The sequence below is a fragment of the Phascolarctos cinereus genome, unplaced genomic scaffold (assembly GCF_003287225.1).
Source record: "Phascolarctos cinereus isolate Bilbo 61053 unplaced genomic scaffold, phaCin_HiC Scaffold_2;HRSCAF=192, whole genome shotgun sequence".
Lineage (NCBI taxonomy): Eukaryota > Metazoa > Chordata > Mammalia > Diprotodontia > Phascolarctidae > Phascolarctos > Phascolarctos cinereus.
In genome coordinates this window covers 102,937,714-102,957,311 of record NW_027555625.1, presented here as the reverse complement: position 1 = coordinate 102,957,311, position 19,598 = coordinate 102,937,714, and the positions used below count along the sequence as shown (strand labels likewise).

At 36.0% G+C, this 19,598-nt stretch overlaps 1 protein-coding gene across 1 annotated transcript in view; it reads right to left on the bottom strand.

Moving 5' to 3' along the window:
• EML6 (EMAP like 6) overlaps positions 1 to 19,598 on the bottom strand; it is a 295,107-nt gene that overhangs the window by 199,728 nt on the left and 75,781 nt on the right.

Below are 19,598 nucleotides of genomic sequence, written 5' to 3'. Positions count from 1 at the left end.
GACCAGGGCAGCTAGGTGGCCCAGTGGATAGAGTGCCAGGCCTGGATTCAGGAAGACTCATCTTCCTGAGTTCAAATCTGGACTCAGACACTTATTAGTTGTATGACCCTGGGCAAGTCACTTAAACCTGTTTGCCTGTTTTCTTATCTGTAAAATGAGCTGCAAAAGGAAATAGCAAATCACTTCAGCATCTTTGCCAAGAAAACCCTAAATGAGGTCATGAAGAATCAGACATGACTGAAATGACTCAAAAATAGTCCAACAAAATAGACCATGAAGTGATATAACAGGTCAGAGAAGAGTGATATCAATGTAAACTGATGACCTATGAAAAGGTAATTAGATAGATAACTAACAGTATCATTACATATAAGAATTTCTATTACTTGTCCTTGAAAATATTTAGTTGCTGCCACTTTTATAGGTGTCAAAAATCTTTTTTCTAAGTTAAAACTTATGATTGAATAGCTTACTATGATAGCATTGGACTTACAGATATATTTTCAAAGATTATTTCTAGTGCTTAAAATCTCTTTGTTATTACTGTCAGGTACTAAGGTCAACACATTTATTGATGGATAGCTCTTCATTTCTTTAACAAATACCTATTATTATTAAGTATAAATCCAAGAATGCCTATCAATCAATCAAAAAGTATTCATTGAGCACCTACAATGTGCTTAGAACTGTGCTATGGGTAATACAGAAGAAGTAGAAAACTAGGCCCTGACCTCAACAAATACATAATATAGCTGTCAACAATATGGCTCTATTCGAGGTTGAACTGTGTGCTACCAGAGTGCTAACAGTAATGATGTGTCAAAGGAAGAAACAAGAAGACTTGGATAGAATCAATATTGAGACAGGAACTGGAGTCAGAGAGAACCTGGGTACTAATCCTGACCTTGCTGTCAACAAACTGCATGAATTTAGGCAGCTCACATAATCTCCATTGGTCCCAGTTTCCTCATCTGTAAAATTAAAGTGGTAGTCTAGTGACCTCCTTTTAAGCTCTAAAAATCAGGTCAAATTGTGCTTTTTAGGGAAGAGATGAAGATGATTCTTGAGGTTTTTAGACTAGGACAAGGAAATAATGGTGGTACTGTTAATAGAAGTTGGGAAATTGAGAAGAGGAGGAGCGTAGTGGAGCAGAGGTAATTTTGGACTGGGAAAACAGCATGGTTCAGTAGAAATAGCACTGGAGACCTTGTTTCAAATCACTTCTCCATCAGTTACTAGCTACGTGACCTTGGGCAAGTCATTTAATTTCCCTGAGTGTCAGATTCTTGATCACTAAAAATGGGCCTAATACAATAAAATGGAGCTGCTTACCTCACAGCATTCTTGTGGGAATCAAGAATTCTGGGCTTGGGCTTGGAGCCAGGAGAGACCTGGGTGGAAATCCTGACTCTGATATACTCATGTGAAGACATAGATAGGTAGGTAGGTAGATAGACAGACAGACAGACAGACAGACAGACAGACAGATGGATAGATGACTATGGGCAGGTAACCTCTATGATCCTCCATTTTCTTATCTATAAAATGGGGATAATAATATCTTTAGTATACACCTCACAGGATTGTTGTAAGGATCAAATGATATAATATATGTAAAGCAATTTGCAAAACTTAAAGCATTATATGTCTATCAGTTAACATGATAATGGAAATAATGATGAAAAATCATTTTATCACTGTAAGATAGTTTGTACATAAATATAAACTATTTAAGAGTCATTCTCTAAGACACCATTTTACATCTGCCAGATTGGCTAACACATTAGAAGGGGAAAGCAACAAATGTTGGAAGGGATGTGAAAAATTGGGACACTAATTCATTGTTGGTGAAATTGTGAACTGATCCAACCATTTTGGAAAGCAATTTGGAATTATGCCCAAATTGTTATTAAACTGCCCATACCCTTTGACCCAGTAATAACACTACTTGGTCTATTTCCAAAAATGCTTAGGGGAAAAGAAAAAGAACTCATACATTCAAAAATGTTTTTAGCAGCTTTCTTTGTGGTGGCAAAAAACTGGAAATTTCAGGGATGTCCGTCAGCTGGGGAATGACTAAACAAGTCGTGGCATATGATTGCGATGGAATACTGCTGCGCTATAAGAAATGATGAGCTCAATGATCTTAGAAGAACATGGAAAGATTTCCATGAATTAATGAAGAGTGAAATGAGCAGAACCAAGAGAACATTGTATACAGTAAAAGCAATTCTGTTTTAAGAACAACTTTGAGCAAATAAGTTATTTTGACTATTATAAATACCCAAATTAATTATAAAGGACATATGAAGAAAGACATAATCTGCATCCAGAGAAAGAACTAGAGTGAAACAGAAGTATGTATTGAAGAATTTTGCATATACATATACCTACTTGTGTCTAATGGTGGCTATCTCTAGGGCAGTGGAGGGAGAAGGAAGAAAAAAATGAAAAAAAATTACATGATAACTTTGTTGCATGTTTAAAAGGAATAGCAAGTTGTACATAATAGATTTGCAGTTTCATGTGCAATGATCTTTTTATCATACTATGTTAAGAAATGCTTGTTTTATTCCATAAATTAAAAATAAAATAATTTTTAAAAAAAAGTCATTTCCCAATAGATAAATGGTTAAAGGCCATGGACAGGCAGTTCTCAAAAGAAGAAATACAAATTATCATTAACTGCTGAAAGAGTGTTCAAACTCTCTGAAAATCAGAGAAAATTCAAATAATTTTAAAAAGTCATAAGATTACTCAATTAGCCAAGATAATTAAAAATCCTAGTAGAGCTGTGGAAAATCAGGTACGCAATTATACTTTTGATGGGTTATAAATTGGTATGGAGATTTGGGGAAGCAATAAGGATCATACAGTTTGAGCTATAAAGCTTTTGATACTCTTTGGCCTAGCTTAAATCTCATCATGAGGATTATACCCCAAGTATATTATTAGCAGGGAAAGGTACTCATCTGCACAAAAATAATCCTAACAGTATTGACCATATAGTAAAAAAATAATCAAAAACAAAAAACAGGAAGACAACTCATATACAATTGAGAAATGGTCAGACTAATTGTGATATATGAATGTAAGGAAATATTGTAATGCCATAAGAAATTACAAATATGATGAATATGAAGAAATATGAAATGATATATGGAGTAAAGCAGATTTAAAAAATAGAACCCAAATAATGATCTACATATTCTAAATATGGAAGAAGGAGAAGAAAGATAAGGAAGAGGAGGAGGAGAAATAATAGAAGGAGGAGAGCAACAAAATCTGGAAAAATGTACAGAAAAGGAAAAAAATGCAGAAAGATACAAGGAAACAAATAGGGAACTTTTGTTTCTAACTTGTTAAATATACATTTTTAAAACCAGCTCTAAAAAATGGGGATTTATCATTTCATATGCACTCCTTTCATTTGTCCCTCTTTGTATAAATTTGAATATTTTAAGATGATTGGCATATTTACCATAAAAATTTCAAAAAATGTTTATTTAAAAATAAATATAGGCTCTTGAGTAATAGCAAGATGTCTGCATCCAAACATCCTGGAGGCAGCTAGAAAGTGAGGCTAGAGCACACTCAGGTAATTACCAGTGAAGTGAGAATTTACTGGGTGGTGTGTCTCAATTTTTGTTTATGCTTTCACATAAATGAATTAAATGTCCATTTGACTGATTGACAAAAGAAACGATCTCTTAAATGATCTTAACTGTAATTTTTATTATGTGTTGGAGAAAAACAAATCAACATACAGGCAACTGCCAACATATGAATAAGTAGATTGTGTTCTAAAAGTTCATTTCTAAGTCAATAATTTCTAATGGAACAGACGTGCTAAGTGAGGTATTGTAGCATAGTGGAGAGAGATTTGGCCTTGAAGCCTGGCAGACCTGGGTTCAAATCCCACCTCTGGCATACCGGCTGGGGTGATCCATTGGCAACTCATTTAACTTCATAGTACTCTAGGCCACTCTCTTAAGACTATAAATTGCATCTCAGCTTGCATTAGTAGAAAGAACTTTCCTCACCAGTGAAATGACAGTGCTAGTCCCCATCCCATCCTACAAGCCATGTGCTATAGATACAAATAGAAACTCAAGACAGTTTCTGGACATCACATACTCAAATTCAAGGAACTTAATACTTTATTTTTCTTTTTTTGCTGTTATTTAGTTGTTTCAGTCATGTTCAGCTCTCCATGACCCCATTTGGAGTTTTCTTGGCAAAGATAATGGAGTGGTTTGCTATTTCCTTCTCCAGCTCATTTTACAGATGAGGAAACTGAAGAAAACAGGATTAAATGACTTGCCCAGGGTTTCACAGCTCATAAGTGTCTGAGGCCAGATTTGAATTTAGGTCTTCCTGACTCCAAGCTGGGCACTCTATCCATCTAGCTGCCAGTATTTTCCTCTATGTTTTCTATATAGAAATGTTGATATAAATAGTGGTTAGGTTTTCAGCCTAGCTCACACAAAAATTTGTTTCCTCCATAATATAGTTGAACTCTATTAGATATATAACTGCACAAGTTTGAATTCTGGGTCCTGGGAGTCTTTTGATGCAGGAAGAAGAAAAAGAAGAATCTGCCTTCTTCCTTTCCTGGGCTTGAGAGAAGCCCTAGGCAAAATTTTTAAATGGAGGAAGTTTGTTTTGGACATTTTTTTTACTTCCCTTTTTGGACTCCTTTCTCACTTTCTGCTGTCCTTCTCCCTAGTATCTTCTAGGCATTCAATACCCTCAGGCTACTTTAAATTCCTAAATGTATCACCCTTCCACAGCCTGCCCACTTTCTAGAAGTGCCCCATGCTCCAAAATTAATTGTCTTCCCTCCATTCAATCAAAACTCCCATTTCCTTAGTGCAAGTAATCCCCAGGAAGGAAGCAATCTAATTCAACTCATCCACATTAAAATTTGAATGACTGATATTGGCCTATAACCCTCCCAGAAATATTAGCCTTTTAAAAAATGGGATGCTCTTAACCACATTCATCCCTAATTGGTGGAATTTTAAGTAGTATAACCAATAGAAGTGGGGAAAAAAATCAGGCTGTTTGGGAGAAGGTATTTTGGGGACAGAATAGACCTTGAAGCTGACTAGAGAACATAGGGAGGTCAGCTGTGGCTGGGAATCTGAGGTCAGCAATCCTAATCTTTACTCTCTTATTCTTTATGGCTTCTCTCCTTCCTCCATCTCACAATTCACATATTCTCTAAAAGTTCCAAGTTTATTTCCCCAAAAGTTTCCATGACAGCAGCAATTAGGACTCCAACAGTAGGAAGGTAAGATGAAACAGGGATGACAAAAGACCATCACATTTATGTAGAGGTTATTCAGAAATCAGAGACTTGTGTGCTCAGGAGCACATGTTTTTGGTGTTGTTCAGTTGTTTCAGTCATTTTGTGGGCAAAGGTACTGGAGTGGTTTGCCATTTCCTTCTCCAGCTCATTTTACAGATGAGGAAACTGAGACAAACAGGGTTAAGTCACACAGTTAGTGTCTGAGGCCAGATGTGAACACAGGGGTGATAAGTCTTCCTAACTCCAGACCCCACTCTTTATTGATCACACTACCTACATGCCCCATCAGCACATGTAAGTGTATATAAGATACACTCCATCTATTTTTGATTCTTTGGTCCTACATACTAGAAAAAATCCAATTCATAAGAAGTATGCTTAAAAAAATTTTTTTAATTAAAAATTAAATTTAAAAATTAATCAAAAATTTAAAACATTTGTGTATATTATATAATGTATATATTATTTTATTAAGTATATATTATTACATATAAATGTATGTATGTGTATGGATATATATCTGTTGTTTTTTTTTTAACAATTCAATTCAACAAGCATTTATTAAAGACCATTTATACTCAAGGCACTATGCTAGGAAGTACAGGTACAAAGATAAAATAGTCCCTGCCCTCACGGAGCTTACATTTTACCTGAGGGGTGTGTGAGTGTGTGTGTGTGTGTGTGTGTGTGTGTGTGTGTGTGTGTACCTCTAAGTAATTTCAAGAAGTAGAGATGTTAAGACCTGGGTGGGAGGTGGGGATCCAGAAAGGTCTCATGTAGGTGGTGTCACCTGAGCTGTGATCTGAAGAAAGCTAGGGATTCTATGAAGGAGGGTGGAATATAAGCAAACCCATGCGGATTTTGATATGCTAATGGCACATCCAGGCAGAAGTGTCCAGGAAGAAGTTGGTATACAGGTTGAAGAGAGAACTGAGGGCTTAATAAAGTTGTATGGCAGTAGCAGCTAGGATTCTAATTCCCAGCAGGCTGCACTATTTTTGGATTTCTCTGACACTATGCTGTAAGAAACTTCACCATGACCATCCTGCAAGAAGTGATCGGCTTTGGTACTCTAACCTCATCACTCCCCTGCTCTCTCTGATTGGAGGGTAGAGCCAGGACCTCTGAAATCTTCATTTAAGGAGGGCATCCAGCACAGTCATCTCCTCATTTTCCAATTTCTCCTTCATGCTCCTGACCAGGAATCTTTCTGTGCCCCCCAATATTCTCTCCTCTTTTAGCTTTCTTTTCTATGTTGTGTTCCCCTATTTGATTGTAAGCTCCTTCAGGGCAAAGACTTTCTTTCTTTTTCATAATTCTATTCTCAGAGCTTAGCACCGTGCCTGGCACATAGTAGGTGCTTAATGAGCATTTATTGACTGACTGATGAACAAATAAATTTGGGAGCCACCTGCACCAAGATGATAACTGAACTCATTGGATCTGATTAAATCATCAAGGAAGAGAGTATATAGAAAGAAAACAAGTCAGATCCTGGGGGTGAGACACCCACAAAGTGGGCAGAAGGAGGATGATGATTTAGGAAAGGAGACTAAGTAGGAACTATCAAACAGGTTAGAGAACCGAGAGAGCAGTGTCAAAAAAACAAAAAAAAAAAGATGAGGGCAGAGAATGGGATGACTGATGTTAGAAGCTGCAGAAAGGTTAAGCAGAATGAGAACTAAAGAGAGGCCCTTAGGTTTAGTCATTAAGAGATTACTGATAACCTGGGAGAAAGCAATTTCAATTAAAGTGGGGTCGGAAGTCAAATTATGTGAAGCAAAAAAATAGAGACAATAGCGTAGTAAAGACTACTCTTTTAACAACCTCTTTAAAAGAGAGAAGAGATATGGGACAATGGCTTGAGGGGATGGCTAAACCAAGAAAGGTTTTTTTAAGCATAGTGGAGGAGGGTATTAGATAGGAGGTAAAGACCCAATAGAGAAGTGGAGATTAAAGACTAGAACAGAAAAGGGCAAGACTGAAGCAGGAAGAAATTGGAGGGAAAGAGAGCATAGAAAATCAAGGGCACGAGAAGAGGGGCCACCTAATAGAGCCTGGAGCAAAGGAGGAGAGCAAAGGGGATGATGTCAAGGGATTTTTAAGCTCAGAGGAGAGGAGCTGGTTCATTTGTGTCTTTGTATCTCCAGTGCCTAGCACAGCACCTAGCATATTTTTGTTGCTATTGAGTCGTTTCAGTCATGTCCATTTCTCTGTGATCCCATTTGGGGATTTCTTGGCAAAGATACTGGAGTGACTTGCCATTTCCTTCTCCAGTTCACTTTACCCGTGAGGAACCAAGGCAAACAGGGTTAAGTGACTTGCCCAAGGTCACATAGTTATTAAGTGTCTAAGGCTAGATTTGAACTCAGGTCCTCCTGACTCCAGGGCTGGAGCTCTATCCACTGTACCACCTAGCTGCCCACCTGGCACATACGAGGTGCTTAATAAATGCTTATTAATTTGGAGTGAGCTGGAGGAATAGAATAGAAGAACTAACTCATGGTGAATAGTCTCTATTTTTTTCCCAATGAAGTATGAGGTGAGGTCTTCTCCTGAGAGGGAGAAAGGAGGAAGGAGGAGATGATAGGTTTGAAGAAAATTGAAAAGGTTTGGAATAACTCTAAGGAGAGTATGATAGTTAATTAAGGGGGAAAAAAAGAATTGCCTTGTAAGAGGGAAGACCCAGTTATGATTTAGACATTAAGTCCATCAGCATATACATCTTGGATAGCCATGACAGATGGGCAATGAATAGTGCCTGGAATTGAATAGGAGAAAGATTGTGTTTGGGGAATTGTACATCACAATCCTAGGCTATAGCTGGATACAAAAACTCAGGGAGCTAGGTGGTACACAGTTAATAGAGTGTTGGACCTGTGGTTAGAAAGACCTTAGTTCAAATACAGGCTCAGATACTTACTAGCTGTGCAACCCTGGGCAAGTCACTTAACCTCTTTCTGCCTCAATTTCCTCATTTATAAAATGGGACTAATAATAGTACCTACCCTCTGGGTGGTTGTAAGGACCAAATAAGAAAATACTTATGAAGTGCTTTGTTAACCTCAAAGGGCTATATAAATACCAGCTTTTTATTTTTTTGCTCAACTTTTCAAAACTAGCCATATAAAAGATATCTAAGAAATGTATAATTAGAAAATAAAGCGGACTGGTCATGTAGCAAGATTGAGGGATAGTGAGGCAGCTAGGTGGCACAGTGGATACAGCACCAGCTCTGGAGTCAGAAGGACCTGAGTTCAAATCCAGTCTCAGACGCTTGATACTTGCCAGCTGTGTGACCCTGGGCAAGTCATTTAACCTCAACTGCCTTGCCAAAAAAAAAAAATAACAAAAAAACAAAAAACAAAGATTGAGGGATAGCGTATGAACAGTATATGAGGGACAGCATATGCCCACAGAATATTATTACAGAACTAGAAGAAGTCCTTCATGACATTGGCTAGCTCTTTCATGGAGGATTGTGAGAAAACACAGATAAGAAGAGCAAGGACGAAAAAGCATGAATAGGTATAATCTAAACCACTGGAGGAAATGTATATCACATCAGGGAAAACATGGCTCTGTCAAGGTACTAAAAGTGACAAATTCTAGGGGTTTAGAATCATTTCCCCCTCTTCTTTATGACATGTTTGTTTTGGTGATGCAGCCACAAGGGCAATAGCAGTGTACATTGACCATTCTGTCTCATCAATACATCTTTTTTTATCTAAATTATGTTTTTGTAAATTTTAATTTATTACTTTTCTGAACTTAAGAAACAAAACAAGTAATTTTGTAACATAGAATAAAAAAAGATGATTCTACACAAAACTGCAAATCTAAGATGTTCAACTTGCCATTTCCTTTTAAATATGCATAGTCATCGTGTAACTTCCTTTTTTTCATTTTTTCCTGCCCTCCTCCCAAATTGTCTCACCATTAGACTGTATGTCCCTCACGTCTTGTCTTCCTTTGGGATCCTAAATCACCCAGCACAGTACCAAGCATGCAGTCAACATTCAGCAAATACTTTTTGATTGATCCCTCTTCCCTGAGATGCCGGTAAAAGCTTAAAATATCAATAAAGTTAGTTTTGTTGTTCAATCTTTATTAACAACCTTGACAGAACTACCCAAAAGGCAGCATAGTAATGTCTAGAAAGAGAAATTGGCACCAGGCTGGATGCTAGCTAGCCCAAGGGACCTTAAATAAAGCAGTCTAGACATGGAAGGATATAATGTATCAAGATTAAGTATTCACTTTTGCACAGTGGCATAGAGGGGGAAAGAGACGTTCACTGTTGAAAAGGGGTAAGGAAATAGAGATTTAAGATCAGTGTGTTTTTCTGTTCCTGTTATTTATGCTTTCTTGGATTGCTTAAAGAAAAAAACACATTTTTTGTACTTTAAAAAGAATTATAACCCATTCATATAACCTGTTAATGAAAATGGGGGTGACTTTTGAAGGTTCTAGTGTAGAGGGTATACCTTTAAAAACCACTAGCTAGAATAAGCTTTGAACAGAAAGGAAAGGACCTATTGGTATTTTTAGAGTCAAGGCAGCTAGATGGTACAGTGAATACAAAACTGGACTTGGAGTCAGGAACACCTGAGTTCACATGCAGTCTCCTATACTTACTAGCTGTGTGACCTTGGGCAAGTCATTTAACTCTGTCTGCCTTAGTTTCCTCATCAGTAAAATGAGGATAATACAGCTCCTACCTTGTAAGTTTGTTGTAAGGATCAAATGAGATATATGTAAAGTGCCTTGCAAATCATAACATGTTACATAAATACTAGCTATCATCATCAAGGGAAAATAGATTGCTTCTTAGAAAATAAGACTAGCGCAGTGTTATGATGACCCTCAGTCCTAAAAAGGACTGTTTGCTGATTTATCCAGTCATCTTCTTAGATAACTTGGACTTATCTTCACAGTCTTCTCCTGCTTGATATACAAACTCTTAGAACTCAAGGTTCTTTAAGGTGGTCTAAGGTAACCAACTCCTTCATTTTACAAATGAGGAAACTGAGGCCCAGAGAGATGATTCTTGCTATAATTCATTCACATAGTAGGTGAAAGAGAGATTTAAACCTTACTCATTTAATCTCAAATCCAGGGCTGCCTCATGCTGCCTTAAATGGGGAAAGATAAGTTTCTTTCTTTAAAATAAACAATATATAATCAATTTTTGAAACCTCAGTAATTCTCCCCTATAATTTGGGCGTGCATTAATGAAAACAGAGTGTTGATAAATTGGTTAGTTTTGGGGCGGTATTTTTTGTTGAATGCTATTAATTAAAGGTAGTTACTTCAAAGCCATGTTTTTAAAAAATGGTTGTATTTCTTTTGCAAATTGACATAAAGTTCCATAAAGCTCTGTGCAAGTTGAGACTCATTTCTTTGTTGACTCTTGGCAAGCTGCCACCAAAATGTTTGATATGATGGACCATGGGTACCTTTTTGATAAACCATATTGAAATGACCCAGAAAGAAGACATATTTTGCTTTGCATTACAATTGGAGTGTCAATATGTCTTTATTTACTAATATGGCATTTATTCATCACATAATCTTATTCATAAGTTACATCTATGGACAAATGAGGAGAACATGGGAAATTAATTTAAGATTGTTCCTTCCTGTTTATATTTTCCTTTACGTAGTCACATCATCTCTTTTCCAGGAGAAATATAACTGCAGAAACTGAGGTCTGCTACTGCTATTTTCATTTAAATCTTTAAATTCTAGTTATGAAAATGCCTGGACCCTAGAAGGTCCCAATACTGACAGTGTAACTATTAAGACTTTAATAATTTGTGTGGTGGAAATTAATCAATAAACCTTTATTAAGTGCTTCCTACGTGCCAGGTACTGTGCTAATCTCTGGGGATACAAAAAGAGGCAAAAGACAGTTTCTACCCTCAAGGATCTCATGCTCTAATAATGGAGACCAAAACAAATATATATATATATCAACAAGCTATACTACAGAATAAATAGGAAATAATTAACAGAGGGAACAGAATTAATAAGGATTAGCAATGACTTCCTACAAAAGATGAGATTTTAGTTGGGACTTAGAGGAAGTAAAAGAAGCCAGCAGACCTTAGGGAGCACATTCAAGGCATGGGTGATAGACATAGAAAATGTTGGGAGCAAGAAGGCCAGTTTGTGGTGGGAGTAAGGTATGAGAAGACTGGGAAGGCAGGAGGGGGTGAGGTTATAAAGAGCTTTGAATTCCAAAAAGAGCATTTTGTATTTGATCCTGGAGGCAATAGGGAGCCACTGGAGTTTATTGAGTAACTTTAGGAAAATCACGTTAGTGGCTGAATGGAAAGAGTTGAGGCAGGCAGACCCACCAGCAGGCTACTGCAATACCCAAGGTGTGACATGATGAGGGCCTGTACAAGAATGGTGGCAGTGTCAGAGGAGAGAAGGGGGCATATCTGAGAGAATATGCAAGAGTGAAATGGACAGGACTTTGCAACAGACTGGATATGGTGGCATGAGATAGTGAGAAGTCAAGAATGACTTCTAGGCTATGAGTCTTGGGGAGACTGGAAGGATAGTATTGCTCTTAATACTAATAGGGAAAGTAGGAGATGGAGAGGGTTTAGGGAGAAAGATAATGAGAACAATTTTGGACATATTGAGTTTAAGGTGTCTAATGGCTCCAGTTTGAGGCGTGTGAAACGCAGTTGGAGATGCAAGATTGGAGGTCAGTAGAGAGGTTGGGGCAGGATAGGTAGATTTGCAAATTGTCAGAACAGAAATAATAATTAAATGCATGGGAGCTGATGAGATCACCAAGTGAAGTAGTATAGAGGGAGAAGAGAAGGGGGCCCAGGAGAGAACCCTTTGGCACACCTAGAGTTAGAGGATGTGATCTGGATGAGGATCCAGCAAAGGAGACAGAAGAGTGGTTATATTGGTCAGAGGATAACCAGGAGAGAATGGTGTCCCAAAAACCTAGAGAGAAGAAAATATCAATGAGTAGAGGATGATCAATAGCGTCAAAGACTGCAGAAAGGTCAAGGAGAATGAGAACAGAGAAAAAGCCATTGGATTTGGCAACTAAAAGATTATTGGTAACTGGAGAGCGCAATTTCAGAGGAATAATTAGTTTGGAAGCCAGATTGGAAAGGGTTAAAAAGCAAGTTAGAGGAAGGTGGATGCATTTATTTTAGACAGCCTTTTCGAAGTGTTTACCTACAAAGAGCAGAAGAGATATAAAAAGTTAGTGGGAATGAAAGGCTCAAGTAACAGTTTTTTTCAGGATGGAGGAGACATGGGCATATTTGTAGGCAGTAGAGAGTGATCCAATAGACAGGGAGAGACTGAAATAAGTAATGGAGCAGAGATGACAATGGGCAGTCTGCTGGAGAGTGAAATGGGATTTCTTGAACAGGGAGAGGGGTTAGCTTTGGTAATAAGTAAGGTCACCTCATCATATGAGACAGGGTGAAGGAGGAGACTGTGGCAGAAGGCATATGAGATGGGGAAGAGGAGGAAAGAGGGAGTTCACAGTGAATGGCCTTAATTTTTTTCTGTAAAATACGAAGTAAAGTTCTCAACTGAGAAGGTAGGGAAGAGGGGAACTGTAGGAGACTTGAGGAGGGATGAAACGGTTTAGAAGAGTCACTATGAAGAGTGGGATAGTGAGTTGATAAGGCAGGTAAGAAGGATTCCTAGCAAAATAAGGGCCCAGTTGAAGTTGTAAAATAAATCTATAGTGGGCCTAATCAGAACAGTGTACTTTTCTCCACCTTCATTCAGCAGCATGTGTTTTTTTATCTCGGTATTTTTAAAAATTATAACAACTTTGGAGGTTATCCCCAGAATACGATTCTGTGATTCTTCCATTTGACTTTATGCCCTTGTTCCCAAATATTTATATCTAAATGTCATTTTACTTCAAGCTAATAATAGATCATCCAATACTGAAACTTGTAGTGTCGATGAATACCCTACAAATAACTGTAAACACAGATTAAATGTCAATACCAAGATAACCTCAAACGAGTCTCTATACCATTGCTAGAAATTTATTCCATACTTAATAGTACAGCTCAGGGTGCTTTTTCCTGAGGGCAAATTTGTAATTAACTACAGTAGTATTCCCTGGGCTTGGAGTATTATTCTTCACATAATTAATACAATAGTTAAAACACCACATACTCTTACAGAAGTTTTTAAGGCATGATAGGAGACATTATTTACCATCTTCTAGAATATTTATTTCCATGATATTTAGCTCAAACTGTTAAAAAATACTTTTGTTTTAAAATGCTCCATCAAGAACTATGTCTAACTCAATCTTTATCATACATTTACATCAATGATGTTTCTTAGGTAAATGTATTGAAATTACTACTCTATATTATTTTATATTTTAGGAAATAACCCATTCAGCAAATTTTATTAGGGAAGCATGGTGCAGGGAAGAGAAAGGTATTGGGTGGGTCATTTAACTTCTCTAGACCTGTTTTCTCCCTCATAAAAGGAGGCGGTTGACTTAGGGGACTGCTAAGGTCCTTTCCTGCTCTAAATCCTAATTACTAGATATAAGTTCCTCTCTGATTAGAGATCACGATGATCACAATGTCTTTGTATTGCTTTACCTCAACCCCAGGAGAAGATAACAAAAATCTTTTCTCATGCTTTCAAAAATCTGTGATTTCATTGGGATATTATTTCCTACACCAGCACAGATTTTAAACCCTGCTCATCTCATCTTGTGTGATTTTTATCCATATTTTCTCAATAACCTTCAGGAGATACAGCCAACAAAAACATGATTGGAAAAAATAAAAAGACAACAAAATGATTAAAAAATAAGACAGAAAAAGCATGAGAAGAGGGGGGAGGCACTCCAAGTCACATTGTGATAACAAAGCTTAGTTGCTGCAGATATTTTGAGAAATTTAAGCCAGTGGCAAGAGAAGTACCCAAAAAAATCCCTTTAGACATCATAAATATATCGGAAATGTACTTTCTTTGCTTTGTCATCTTTCTCTTTGTTTTTACTTTTTTTCTTAGGATCAACACCTATCCATAGGATTTAAGGACTGATCTACCATAAGCCATTTATCTGCAGCATCCTATCATGTGTCTTTCCGCCACCAGATTTCCACTTATTTGCACCACTGTGAAAGACTATGATGAATTCACTGCCACATGACAGCCAAAAATATCTAGTGGAAAGCTGATCTAGGAGATTTGTTCTAAGTGAAGGAACTAAGTATATGCTAGCCCTTTAAGAAATTTCTGAATATGAAATATGAATAGTTTTCTTAGAGATGAAATTTCATATATTAGTTTAGTCTTTCTTATATAATGTGTGGAGGTGCTCTTTTGCATCTTAGCCTATTAAGGAGTAGGAGTAGGAGTATCCTGTCCTGCCACATTTAGAACATAAGCACTTTAATGAAAAGAGAAAAGAAGCCAAAACTTGAATCATTGTATCTAGCCAACAGATTTCAGCCTTTATTAAACTTGTCAGAAGCACTTTTAATTTTCATTAGTTTTATGAAGAATGGAGCCTAATACACATCTACAAAAGGATAAATGTGAAAACATTAAATTTGGGGGAAAGAAAATAATTCTGTTCTGCAGGAATATTTCCAAGATTTTAACCTCACTGATAAGGCCTTCTAATGCATTTTACCATTTCAAAGCAAAATAAACAAAGCTTTCATATAAAGTAGAGAGTGGGAATGGTTCTATCTACTCATATGACCAATTGAACTAATAGTACCTAAATCAGCTGAGTCAAGCAATTGGTCCAGTCAGTTTTATTACATCACCCAATTTGGCTGTTATTTTTTAAATGAATTGTTTGAACAGACTTTGTGTAGGCCTATGAAACTTGAGAGCACTGGAGATTTATTAGGAGTATAGGATACAGAAAAAATGAAGCAGAGAGCAGCAAGGATAAAGTTTACTTATGTCATTAATTTGACTAATGCTGACCATCCCTGTAGATTCAGCCTACTAGGTTTTGTTGGGGAACTAATCAGGAAGATCTCAGTTCAGATTTGACCTCATACACTTAGTAGCTGTGTGACCCTGCACAATGCTCTCTATCTACTGCTCTACCCAGCTGCCTTAGGGCAAGTAAAGGCACTGATCAGATTTTATCTAAAATTTACCATCTCCCAACATTTCTAGTGTTCTGTACACAATCAATGCTTAATACCTTCTCACTGAATTTAATCGGATGTGGCCATCATAAGTCAGCACCGCTTTGTCCTTGCAATGTAATAGTATGTCATTACATGCTCACGTGATGCCTCCTATTGCTCTTAATGTAAGAAACATACATATGATCAATGGCTAGAGAAAAAACTAGTTGTTTCTTGTATTTTATGACTCTATAGTATTAACACAGTAAGTTACACTTTCCAGCATGGCTAATCAGTGTAATAAAATGGACTCATAATGTACATACAAGACACGTTACAAGTGTAGCACAGGAACTATATTCCGGACATTATGATGCATTATTTAATATTTATTGACTAGCATGCATATGAAAAAAGATGATTATTATAGTATTCCTTAGTTACATGAAGAGTTTCACAAAGAAAAATTCTTTTCCCTAGACACTGCTATTGAAAAATGTTCAAAAAACTTATTACACAAGTGAATGCCCATGGTTCATTGGAAGTTCGTCACCACCCCCAATGTATCTAGCAGAGTACCTTACAGCAGTGGTGTCAAACAGGCAGCCTACAGGTCTCAACACTTTTAGTGTAGCTTGAACCAGATTAAAATGAAATTGGGAAACACTTAACAAAAGAAATAAAATACAATAAAATATAGATAATGTTAATAGGGGGTTTTCTAGGTTAATATGTGTCAGCAGAGATCCTTACGCAAGATTTAGTGGCCTCCCCTTCCTATCTGAGTTTGGCACTAATTTGACATAAAACGTACTCAATAAGTATTTGATGTTAAATGAATCACAGAATGAAGAAAAAACAAGACATGATTGTGTTATCTTCTTATAACAAATTCAGCACACTTATGAAAATACTTAGAAATTCAGCATCTGCAACACTTTAAAAGTCATTTGAGAACAGCTATTTTAAAATAGAAAAATCAAGCACTGATATTGGAGATTTGCTTCTCAAAGGCTAAGTTCCCTGAGAAAAGGCACAATTTCTAATTCTATGTAGAGCCTAGTACCCTGCTATGCACTTTTTGATAATGGTGTGCTTTTTGGTGATAAAGTCATTAAAGAATAAATAGATATCAAACTACAAGAAAAACACATGGATATGAATTCTTTATGGCAAAATGACCCAATAATTTGGTCAAATCTTTGGGGAAAAAATTAGTTTTTTGTTGCTGTGAGGAATAAATGAGATAATATATAGTAGGTGTTTTATAACATAGTTATAAAACTGTATGACATAACTTATAGCCAAATATATACATACATATATAACTCATAGTTTAAAAAGTACCATATAAATGTGAACTATTTTTCTTTTTCTCCTTGAGGGTTTAGAACCATATAGGTACTTAAATTATGGCTGAATTGAATTTATTATCTGATGGAGTTAATTATTATCTTGTATTCTTATCAATAGTTATTAATAATAATATTCCCAATATGGGTATATTAATTCACTTAATAGCATAAAGCCTTCTGATATTTCAAACTATGTCACAAACTAGCATTCAAGTTTCAATTTCTTCCATGAATCTGAGAGGTAATCTAAATATGACTTAAGGATAATACCTAATTTGATATTTCATGACATTTTATTAACATCTTCCAAAAGCCATTTGATATTTCATATATTAATATCAATTCTCATTTACATATCACTACATAGTTTGTTAACATTTTCCACATAACTAATCTGTGAAATAGGTAATGAAGTATTATTTATCCCTATTTTGCCAATGAGGAAATGGAGGCTCATAGAGATTAACTGACTTGCCCAAGATTACTTGGTTTTTAAGTAATGCCGAATTTCACATTATTTCAATCAAAATGGCTAAATTGGTAGGACCATTTAAGCACTGATTATTAGAAAATTATATTCTAAAATCGTCAGAGTTGGTATTTATGGTATTTTCCTCTAAATACCACAAAGTGATATGGAAGAGAAAAGGGAAATCCTGCTTAATAAATTTAATTTTGAAGTTTTGCAAAGGAAAAAGAATTAGCTAATAGAGTGGAAATTGTTCGAAGTGTAGAGGAGAGATAGCATCAAGGAAGAGAACAGGAGTGGAACATAGGAACGAATTAAAGTAAATTCTCTATTAACCAGAATCCAACTAACCACTGCAATCCATGTTTACTAGCATTTTTCTTTACTGACTTTTTTTTAAAGCGGTAGATAATTAGGGGATTGGACTAGGAGTTGATCTTTAAACTCCTTTCTCATCCTGAATTCTATAAGCCTACGAAAAAAGCCCTGATGTCAGGAACTTACTAAAAACTTTCAGAATATGTTAAGGGACCAACATAGTTTTGAGCAAATCTCTTATACCCTCTAAACTAGAGAATTAAAATGATAGCCTATATGATTGTAAGACCTGCATCAAATGAACATATGTAAAGCTCTTTGTAAACCTTAAAGTCATATATAAGAGTTAATTGTTATTACTATCATAGAAAATTAAGGAGTATTTCATACAACGTTCTTATGAAAGCGGGAATTTATATTAACCTATTTTAGAAAGATTTTCAATATCAGGGATTGAAAAAGAAAAGGTTTTAAGCATAGCCCTTAGGTGGCCCAAAAGTTTAATTCATGCTATTCTCAAACTTCTTAGTAAATGGAGCTACATGCAGAGAGCAGAAAATTAGAAGAAAGTGGGGTGGGGAAGAATGTTGTGGCATCCTGATGAGGGGAAGACTGGGAGTTTGGACTTCATACTGAAAGGTCAGAGAGACCCAGTGGAGTTATTTAAAACTGGTTATGAAGTAGTCTGAATGATGAAAATGGATTATAACCTTGTCAGAGGAACTGAATGTTAAAAAGGAAAAAAGATCAGAATAAGGAAAGCAGCAGGAAGGACTCAGTCATTAAGACAGGATGTGACAATTTGACTCTAGAAAGTATGGATGACAGCTTGAGTCTAGAAACAGATTTTTTTAAAATCTGTGAATATGATGGCAATAAAAGAGTAATTTATCAACTGCATTAATTTGATTAAGAATCATAGAAATGAAAAAAAAACCCTCAATTCAGGTACCTAGTATCCTTTTCACCTACTACAATACTTTCTGATATTTCAAATTATCTCATTCATTCATCCATTTTATTAAATGCCTACTATATGCCAGAAATTATGTAGAAACTGAAGGTATAAAGACAAAAACAAGATCATTCCTGCTCATAAAGAGTTTATATTCTAAAGGGGGTGGATGATTGGGTGAAGGGATGGGGTGGGGAGAGAATAACATATACACAATTAAGCAAATACAAAATATATGTAATATACATATACAAAATAATTTAAAGGGAAATGATGATAAAAACTGAAGAGGTACAGAAGGGCTTTGGGTGGAAAGTGGCACCTAGATTAAGCCCTCCTGGAAGCAAGGGCTTCTAATAGGCAGAGGTAAATGCCAGGCAAAGGGGGTATCTTGTACAAAGACATGAAGATGAGAAATGGTATGTTGCACTTAGGAAACAGCAAGTTGGCCAGTTTGGCTGAAATGGAGAGAGCCTGAAGAATGATAATGGGAAATCTGTTTAGAAAGTTTATGAAGGGTTTTAAATACCAGAGAAAGGAGTTTACATTTTACCTGAGAGGTAAGTGGAGAGCCAATAAGCTTTTTGAACATGCTTTGACCTGAGTAAGAATAATTGAAGTTCCAGTTTATACCACGTATCTCAAGAGTGATATAAATATGATTTTAATGTAACATAATTTAATATTCCATAAAAGATAACTCAGGACATTTCATTAAAATCTCCCTAAAAAGTTTACTGTAATTCAAATGTAAATGTATAAAAGATGAACTAAAATATCAGACTATTTTAATCAAAATATATCGAGTATGAAAATATTTAGCAGATGGCATGAAATTTATGATATAACTTTAAGATAACATAACTTCAATTAAAAATTTCATTGGTTTGTATCTAATGAGCTAATAGCACAGAATGCAGTTTGGTATTAAGAGTTAGAATCATCTTATTACAGAATCACAGAATTTTGGAGTTGAAATAGATTTCAGTGGTCACTAAGTTCAACCCCTGTCCTCCTAAAAATTCCTTCTGTAATATGCAACCAATTGAATATTATTAAC